Genomic DNA, 10686 nt, shown 5'->3' on the forward strand with positions numbered 1-10686 from the left:
CTTGATTCTGATCCATTTCAGTATGACGAAGATAAAGTTCAGTATGACAAAGATAAAGTTCAGTTTGACAAAGATAAAGTTCAGTTTGACAAAGATAAAGTTCAGTTTGACAAAGATAAAGATAAAGATGGTATTGATTATGATCCATTTCAGTTTGACAAAGATAAAGATGGTATTGATTCTGATCCATTTCAGTATGACGAAGATGGTATTGATTCTTATCCGTTTGAGTATGACGAAGATGGTATTGATTCTGATCCGTTTGAGTATGACGAAGAGCCCTATAAAGATCGTCTTGATTCTTATCAAAGAGAGACAGGATTAACTGAGGCTATTCAAACAGGTACGGGTCAACTAAACGGTATTCCTATAGCAATCGGGGTTATGGATTTTCAGTTTATGGGGGGTAGTATGGGATCCGCAGTAGGCGAGAAAATCACCCGTTTGATCGAATATGCTACCAATAATTTTTTGCCTCTTATTCTAGTGTGTGCTTCCGGAGGAGCACGCATGCAAGAAGGAAGTTTGAGCTTGATGCAAATGGCTAAAATATCTTCTGCTTTATATGATTATCAATCAAATAAAAAGTTATTTTATGTATCAATCTTACATCTCCTACTACTGGTGGAGTGACCGCGAGTTTTGGTATGTTGGGGGATATCATTATTGCTGAACCCAATGCCTATATTGCATTTGCGGGTAAAAGAGTAATTGAGCAAACATTGAATATAACAGTACCTGAAGGTTCACAGGAGGCTGAATATTTATTCCATAAGGGTTTATTCGATCCAATCGTACCACGTAATCCTTTAAAGGGTGTTCTGAGTGAGTTATTTCAGTTCCACGGTTTTTTTCCTTTGAATCAAAATTCAATCAAGTAGAGTCTTAAGTTAAATTATTTTCTTTGTAGTGAAAAGGCAGTTAGTTAGTTTATCAGAATCAAAGTCAAAGCCCGCATAATGGGCTTTGACTTTGTGACATAAAATGGAATTGTCGAAAAACGAATTTTATCTTGCTCTATTGCGTATGTTTATATAATTCAAATATAGAAAAAATATAAATATAGAGTTTTGCATCTTTCTATATCTCCCGAGAATTCTATTTTTACTAAAAATCCCTGTTCTTGGATCGGATTCTAACGAATCGAATCTTTCGACAATTTGTAATAAACTCTTTCTCAATTTGTAATAAACTCTTTCTTTATTAAATTCAAATTAGAAATTAAAATTAGAAGACAAGAACAATAGAATAATAATAATAAGAAAAGTAGGAATAAAGTAAGATAATAAAGAAAGTGGATTATCTTATCATACACCTATTTTATTTCATTTAGAAAGATGGGCAAGTCCCTTTATTTAATTCTACATTCCTTGCACTTATTAGATAAGATATATATATTAGATATATATACTCGCTTAGATATACTTAGTATTTAGATATACTTAGTATTTAGATATACTTAGTATAATATTTAGATATACTTAGTATTTAGATATACTTAGTATAATATTTAGATATACTTAGTATTTCGATATACTTAGTATAATATTTAGATATACTTAGTATAATATACGAATTATAATATAATTATTATAAGATATATTTATAACTAACTTTATAACTAACAATATAACAATAACAGGTACGAATATTAAATTGAGGTACCCATTTTATGACAATTCCCTCTATTTTTGTGCCTTTAGTAGGCCTAGTATTTCCGGCAATTGCAATGGCTTCTTTATCTTTGTATGTTCAAAAAACTAAGATTTTTTAGATTCGATGGGGCCAAGGCCAAGACCAAATCTTATCTATTTTTTTTTTCACGACTTAGATGCCACGGATATCTATTTAGTAGAATATTGTATAACATCCATCCGGCTTCCCCGAACATAAATGAAAAAGCTCCTCTTATGCATACGTAAACATGATATAGGGGTAAATGAATTATAGCAAGTGGATCGGTACCGGACGAATGTATGAAATTAAAGTCTATATATCTAGTAGATCTGTATAGGGGATCATATAAAGGGGATGATTTTAGATCTAAGCAATTTGATGAATTACTTCTAAAAGTTCATATCAAAATAGCACTAGTTGATGAGAGTTACTTCGGAAACAAAAAAAGTAAAGTCAAATTTTTTTGCTTATTTTCTCAATTCCAATAAAATGCAACTGGATCTAGTATGTATGAGTTGGCGATCAGAATCTATATGGATAGAATTTATAGTGGGGTCTCGAAAAACAAGCAATTTCTGCTGGGCCTTTATTCTTTTTTTTGGTTCATTAGGGTTTTTATTAGTTGGAACTTCTAGTTATCTTGGTAGGAATTTGATATCTTTATTTCCGTCTCAGCAAATAGTTTTTTTTCCACAAGGAATCGTGATGTCTTTCTATGGGATCGCGGGTCTCTTTATTAGTTCCTATTTGTGGTGCACGATTTTTTGGAATGTAGGTAGTGGTTATGATCGATTCGATAGAAAAGAGGGAATAGTATGTATTTTTCGTTGGGGTTTTCCTGGAAAAAATCGTCGCATCTTTCTACGATTCCTTATGAAAGATATTCAGTCCATCAGAATAGAAGTTAAAGAGGGTATTTATGCTCGGCGTGTCCTTTATATGGAAATCAGAGGCCAGGGGGCCGTTCCCTTGACTCGTACTGATGAGAATTTGACTCCACGAGAAATTGAGCAAAAAGCTGCTGAATTGGCCTATTTTTTGCGTGTACCGATTGAAGTCTTTTGAAATGAATTGCAGAATAAATGCTTTCTCGGCAGGAGGAAAAAACTCAAGACAAGAAGCCTCTTTTTTCTATAGCAGAACTAAACTGAAGTTTCTTAAGAATGCCCACTCGAACCAAAGAAGACGTATACGGAAGAGTCATAACATAAAACAAAACTGTTTTTTTTTTTTTGTCCACAAAAATTGTTTTTTATGCGTCTGTAAATGTAAAACCACTCAACTTAATTCAGTAACAAAACAAGCAAGAAATCGAAATAATGGATTCATCTCATATATCAAAGTATTTCGAAATATTTAACTTTTTATTTTCAATATTTGGAGTTGATACGTTAGATACAGATAGATTATATCTTGTAAATTTTCTCTACTTTCCTTTTGTCAATCAGCCCCTCCCCTTTTATCCTTTCTTTTGTGCTCCTTAAGAACTAAACAAGTAGATTTCTTTCTTATAACATAATGATAAATGTAATGATAACTTTTCTGTCTTTTTTTGTCACTCATTTTTGATCATCATAATATTTTTCATAATTTTTTTTTTTTCAATTATTCCCGGACTCTAGACTATATACAGTCTAGATAACCCGCGAAAATTTTTCGACATATTTGATTGATATCTTGATATAGACAGGGAGCTCCTTCGTCTCAAAATCTGAATAGAATAATCTTTATTATTTGAAGCGGTTCTTTCGGGCAGTTATCGAAAGAGGGCAATTGCTTCGAATTTGATCAATTGAGATATCTGGAAACAATAATATATATATATATTTCATTCGAACATTCGAATTCAAAGTGGATTCTTATTTTCTATTTCTGTACTCTTTTTAGATTCAAGGACTAAGCACTGAATCAAAAAAAAAAAAAACAGAGAATAGATTCATGGGCCCCTACCTTATAATTTATCTTATAATTTATAATATAATGAAAGTCATGCTTGATAGAAAGATTAGATCACATAAAGTCAACGAATGAGGTGGGTTCATTAACAATTCACAGATGAAAAAATGGCAAAAAAGAAAGCATTCACTCCCCTTCTATATTTTGCATCTATAGTATTTTTGCCCTGGTGGATCTCTCTCTCATTTAATAAAAGTCTGAAATCTTGGATTACTAATTGGTGGAATACTAGGCAATCCGAAACTTTTTTGAATGATATTCAAGAAAAAAGTATTCTAGAACAATTCATAGAAGTAGAGGAACTCCTCCTGTTGGACGAAATGATAAAAGAATACCCGGAAACACATCTACAAAAACTTCGTATAGGAATCCACAAAGAAACGATCCAATTGATCAAGATGCACAATGAGGATCGTATCCATACGATTTTGCACTTCTCGACAAATCTAATCTGTTTCGTTATTCTAAGTGGTTATTCTATTTTGGGTAATGAAGAACTTGTTATTCTTAACTCTTGGGTTCAAGAATTCCTATATAATTTAAGCGACACAATAAAAGCTTTTTCTATTCTTTTATTAACTGAGTTCTGTGTCGGATTCCATTCGCACCACGGTTGGGAACTAATGATTGGCTATATCTACAAAGATTTTGGATTTGCTCATAATGATCAAATTATATCTGTTCTTGCTTGTACCCTTCCAGTCATTCTAGATACAATTTTTAAATATTCGATCTTTCGTTATTTAAATCATGTATCGCCGTCACTTGTAGTTATTTATCATTCACTGACTGACTGAAAAATGATTCACGGATTCAATTAGAATCTTTCTTACTTTGTATATAAGCAAAGAATGCAAAGTCGTACTTACTTTACTCTTTCTACCCATCAGGGGAATACAATTCCTCCTCTATTTCAGTAAATTTTTTTTTTTTTCAGTAAAAGTAAATAGCAGAATCGTGGATAGGGAACTATACTAGTGACCTACCTAATTTTATTGTAGAAATTTTCGGGATCAATGATTGTACCATGCAAACTAGAAATACTTTTTCTTGGATAAAGGAGGAGATTACTCGATCCATTTCCGTATCGCTCATGATCTATATAATAACCGGGGCATCCATTTCAAATGCATATCCCATTTTTGCGCAGCAGGGGTATGAAAATCCACGAGAAGCAACTGGGCGTATTGTATGTGCCAATTGCCATTTAGCTAATAAACCCGTGGATATTGAGGTTCCACAAGCGGTACTTCCTGATACTGTATTTGAAGCGGTTGTTAGAATTCCTTATGATATGCAACTGAAACAAGTTCTTGCTAATGGTAAGAAAGGGGCTTTGAATGTGGGTGCTGTTCTTATTTTACCGGAGGGGTTTGAGTTAGCCCCACCTGATCGTATTTCGCCCGAGATGAAAGAAAAGATAGGCAATCTGTCTTTTCAGAACTACCGCCCCACTCAGAAAAATATTCTTGTGATAGGTCCTGTTCCTGGTCAAAAATATAGTGAAATCACCTTTCCTATTCTTTCCCCAGACCCTGCTAGTAATAAGGATGTTCATTTCTTAAAATATCCCATATACGTAGGCGGAAATAGGGGAAGGGGTCAGATTTATCCCGACGGGAACAAAAGTAACAATACAATTTATAATGCTACGGCAACAGGTATAGTAAGCAAAATCATACGAAAAGAAAAAGGGGGGTACGAAATAACCATAACGGATGCATTGGATGGACATCAAGTGGTTGATATTATCCCCCCAGGACCAGAACTTCTTGTTTCAGAGGGTGAATCTATCAAACTTGATCAACCATTAACAAGTAATCCTAATGTGGGTGGATTTGGTCAGGGGGATGCAGAAATAGTACTTCAAGATCCACTACGTGTCCAAGGCCTTTTGTTCTTCTTGGCATCTATTGTTTTTGCACAAATCTTTTTGGTTCTTAAAAAGAAACAATTTGAAAAGGTTCAAGTGTCCGAAATGAATTTCTAGATCCGTGGATTTATCAACATCAAATTTGTAAAAAAGAACAAATTCTTCCTGGCAATTAGGTTAGGTATGATGAAAAAAGTATGAAAAGTCTTTTGCTTGTTTATATTCTTCTTCTCTAGGAATTACTTTTACCGCATTCAAAATCTGTATATTGTGAAGAAGACTATTTGTCTTTACCCCTTCTTTTCTTTTTTCAATCTAAATGGGAGGGGTGTAATTATATCCCTATTGTCAGATTGAAATGTCACAGAATGGGTTTTGTTTTCTAAATTCAATTTGATTAGATACTAAACATAAGATAAGTAAGCGGAGAATAGAAAGGAAGGATAAATGAGGGGAACAAATAATTACAGGGAGTATTCTTCGTCTTCCTAGCCTTCGGCACAAGAAAAGGATGTGTAAAATTCCTTTTCTTGTGTCGAAATAATAACAATTCCGGATCCCATTCGTCAAAGATTTCTATTCTTAGTTTATATTTTTCCAGATTTTTCAGAACCCTTTATTTTTTTAGATTTACTTATAATAGATAATAGATTATAATAGATAATAGAATAAGTAATAAAGTAATCGAATAAGTAATAAGGATAATATAATAAGTATAAAATAAGTATAAATAAGTATAAAATAAGTATAAGTATAAATAAGTATAATATAATATAATAAGTAATGGACAACCAAAAAAAAGAGAAGGAATCCTTTTTTTTATAAATATAAAATAGAAGCAAGGCGATGAACTTATAAAAAAATTTCAAACTTTGATGAAATACTAAAATAAATAGAGTAAGGTTAGACTAGTCTAGAAAGGGTTTGCTTGATATCTGGTCGACAGAAAAAAAAAAGAAATATTAAAATTAAATATTAAAATATTAAAATTAAATATTAAAAAAAATTAAATATTAAAATTAAATATATATTGTGATTGTGTCATCCAGGAAAAGGAAATTGAGTGATTCCTTTTTTTCTTCTAACCTTGAAAGTATCGATAGATACTATCGAAGAACAGATGCTATGAATCAATTAATCGAGTTCATTTTTCAAAAACATCATCGGAAAAAGTGATCTATTTGTTGTCATTTATATTTATACGAACAAAATATTATGATCATTAAGAATTCAACGGGACCCCTCCTCGCGAATCAGACAAAGAAAGAGGAGGCGGGCCCCGTTGAGTTCTTACACTTTCATGCCTATAACTTAGTTCATCCCATTATTACATATTACAGGGACGAACCCAATCCAGAATATGAACCATAAAAGAAAATACCTATTAAACCGATCACAGGAATACCAGTTACCGTACCTATTATCCAAAGAGGAATCCTTCCAGTAGTATCGGCCATTTATCCCGCTTCCCTCCACATTTCATCAAGTGGTCATGCTAAAGACATAAACAGTCATAGATAATTATGAGATGCAATCCTTCCGAATGGGATAAGAGAATTCCTACTATTATTTAGTATTCTACTACTCTTTTTTTCTTAATTGAAGAAATAATTGGAAAATAAAACAGCAAGTACAAAAATGAGTAATAACCCCCAGTAGAGACTGGTACGATTCAATTCAACATTTTGTTCGTTCGGGTTTGATTGTGTCATAGCTCTATAATTAATTCGGATTAGGTTTATCGTTGGATGAACTGCATTGCTGATATTGACCCCAAAAAAGAAACGGTAGGTACAGCTAGTCCGTGAACAGCCAACCATCGCACTGTAAAAATTGGATAGGTTCGATCTATGGTCATTGGGTCCTCCTAAAAAGATCTACTAAATTCATCGAGTTGTTCCAAAGAATCAAAACGGCCGGTTATTAATGGAATTCCTTGTCGGCTCTCTGTAAAATACTCGTTTGGACGAGGGCTTCCAAACACATCATAAGCTAAACCTGTGCTGACGAATAACCAACCCGCAATGAATAGGGAAGGTATAGTAATACTATGAATGATCCAGTATCGAATACTGGTAATAATATCAGCAAAAGAACGTTCTCCTGTGCTTCCAGACATGCTGAGCTCCGCATATTCTTGTAGGGGATCGATTCCGTAAAAGATGAGATCAGTAAACGGAAATTCACTGAAATTCAATCTTTGTGAGATCGTCAATATTGTACCAAAGGTATTTTTAGAGTATACCGAATCAGTATAGCTATCCTTCTTCTGACACAGCAACGCAATTTCAAACAGTATATCGACATGAAGTGCTAGATAATTTCTTTCTTCTTCTTGCTTGTCGATGTATAACCACGTATCATGCGATAGAAAATTCCTCAAATTCCTGGAATATAATATAGGGGATTCTATTATTGGTTTGGGGCTAGAAACGGAAGATCAGGTAACCCGTGAATCCAACAAGTTTATAATAATTCATGAAGGAAATTATCATATTTCCGCAAGTCAATTAGATGCGAAATCTAAAAATTGACTTTTTTTCGTAATTGCATAAGAGGTTTTGTTTTTTGTTGTAAGCCCTCCTTTTTTTATTTTAAGGAATTGCTTAGTCGTCTAGTAACAAGTAAGAGTAGTCGATAGTATTAGATATAGATAAAAAAAAGAGCAAGGAATAAAAAAAAAATTCTACTAATCAATATTTGTGAGGCGGCCTTTCTTGTATTCTTGTATTAGATCCAAAGGTTTTTTCTTGACCTAACTACAAAGATGATGAATCTATTTCTTTTTCTTTTCTACTCTTGTCCTGCCGCTCTATTTTTGTGAATACCGTTTAGAATGATTGATGAATCAAAAAATTTCAATTGAACTTATTCTTTCAATTGGTATTTTTGCTTATCCCCGTCTCTTTTAAAAATTGAAACTTAGGTAAGTGCTTTATAAACATATGTATAAAAAGAACATATTTCATTTAGCTCCTTCATGCCTACTCTAACTAGTTATTTCGGTTTTTTACTAGCGGCTTTAACTATAACCTCAGCTCTATTTATTGGTCTGAGTAAGATACGACTTATTTGAAAATTAATTGAATGAACGAACAATTAATAAAAACAAAGTTTTCTGTCCTATTCCATATATTCTATAGTTCCTTACCGTGTTAATTATCAATTATTAGTTATTGATATTCATGGGCAATAGAGATTAATATTTAGGGATAGATATTACCTTTCTTTTTCTCCTTTCAAATAAATTGAAATGATTGAAGTTTTTCTATTTGGAATCGTCTTAGGTCTAATTCCTATTACTTTGGCTGGATTATTCGTAACCGCATATTTACAATACATACGTGGTGATCAGTTGGACCTTTGATTAATTAACATCTCTTTTTTTGACTGACCCCTTTAATTTTAATTTAATTAATTTAATTCAAGGAGGTCAAATTCGAATTGCTGTTCAATTTTTTTTTTTTTTTTTTTTTTTTCAGTTCGGTGTAATTTTCGACTTAACAAGAGCGGAATCACGCTCTGTAGGATTTGAACCTACGACATTGGGTTTTGGAGACCCACGTTCTACCGAACTGAACTAAGAGCGCTTTCTTATCATAATAAATAAGACTGTAAAAAAGAGGATTCTTTTATTTTATAACCCCAATACATCGTGCACACCTATACTATCATATATCATATATAATATGAGAAAATGATAGATTATGTATGCTTAATTTTAATCAATCTAAAACTAAAATGGCTCCCTCCTTACTGCTCAAAGGAGAAGTAATAGGTAGGGATGACAGGATTTGAACCCGTGACATTTTGTACCCAAAACAAACGCGCTACCAAGCTGCGCTACATCCCTTTCAATTGGCCTACGATGTTATTGTAGAGAATCCCTGTCTTGTTTTCCACACCCTTATTTCATCTATTGATATACAAAAATTATCTTTCCATTTCCTCTTTTTGGTCTCATATCATATAACAACCATATAATGAATAATAAATGAATCTTTTTGGCGGGAATTCTCAGGCAGAAAGGGACCTATTTTGCTGTTTTAAGAAAAGGAAAATCTTATCTATCGAATCATTGTACATTTAAATTTTAATTTTGAATTAGGAATTCCGGGTACAAATATACAAATACAAGTGGTCTTTAACCACACATACATGTGATTATATATGTATTACCATAATGTATGTAATACGATAAAGAAGGAGGATTTTAAATGCGAGATCTAAAAACATATCTTTCCGTAGCACCGGTACTAAGTACTCTCTGGTTCGGTTCTTTAGCGGGTTTATTGATAGAGATCAATCGTTTCTTCCCGGATGCGTTAACATTCCCTTTTTTTTAATTCTAGTTATTGTCGCGGGACGGGGTGAAAAAGATTAGATCGATATACAATCAAATATCTGTGACTAATCTCTCGCCCCCCCTTGACTTTAGTTGTTTTTAGAATTATAATTATATAAGAAATGAATTCTAATTATATAAGAAATAATTCTATTTAGTTTTTTTAGAATTCTAATTATATAAGAATTATATAAAATAAATAAGGAAGGTAGAACGAAAAAAGTGGATTGAACCTCAACAAAACTTGGGTTCAAGCTCCAATTAAATTACTAGTAGAGCGAAAAGAGAAATGTGGCTGGAACAACAGTATCCTACAAGATACTTAAAGAAAATACCGTACTGTGATTCTAAATCGAGTTAGAAATCATTGTATTACTTATTTACTATTAGTATAATACATATTGATTTACTATATTGATTGCAATTGATTGCAACGAAATCTTTCAGGATTTGGTTTTGAGTTAGCAACTTTTATTTATTTATTTTCATTCCTTTCTTCTTCACTTTTGATCGGAAAATAGAAGAGTTGGGTGAATTAAAAACTCAAAGGGGGTTCATGGCCAAGAGTAAAGATGTCCGAGTAACGATTATTTTGGAATGTACCAGTTGTGTTCGAAACGTCGTTAATAAGGAATCAACGGGCATTTCCAGGTATATTACTCAAAAAAATCGACACAATACGCCTAGTCGATTGGAATTGAAGAAATTCTGTTCCTATTGTTACAAACATACAATTCACGGGGAGATAAAGAAATAAATCGAATCAAGTACTCGTATGTCAACCCTTCCCGAGAATATGAGAAAATAGGACATTAGGTATTTAGGTAACATTAGG

General features: G+C 32.6%; 2 non-coding genes across 2 annotated transcripts; both read right to left on the reverse strand.

The window, feature by feature from the left end:
- Positions 1–9022: 9022 nt before the first annotated feature.
- On the reverse strand, positions 9023–9096 carry TRNAW-CCA (transfer RNA tryptophan (anticodon CCA)). The gene has a single exon. It is a non-coding gene; the product is annotated as a tRNA-Trp (tRNA).
- Positions 9097–9285: 189 nt separating this feature from the next.
- TRNAP-UGG (transfer RNA proline (anticodon UGG)) lies at positions 9286–9359 on the reverse strand. The gene has a single exon. It is a non-coding gene; the product is annotated as a tRNA-Pro (tRNA).
- Positions 9360–10686: the final 1327 nt, after the last annotated feature.

Source organism: Durio zibethinus, unplaced genomic scaffold, assembly GCF_047325235.1.
Source record: "Durio zibethinus cultivar Kanyao isolate XHJ-2024 unplaced genomic scaffold, ASM4732523v1 HiC_scaffold_277, whole genome shotgun sequence".
In the NCBI taxonomy this organism is placed as follows: Eukaryota; Viridiplantae; Streptophyta; class Magnoliopsida; order Malvales; family Malvaceae; genus Durio; species Durio zibethinus.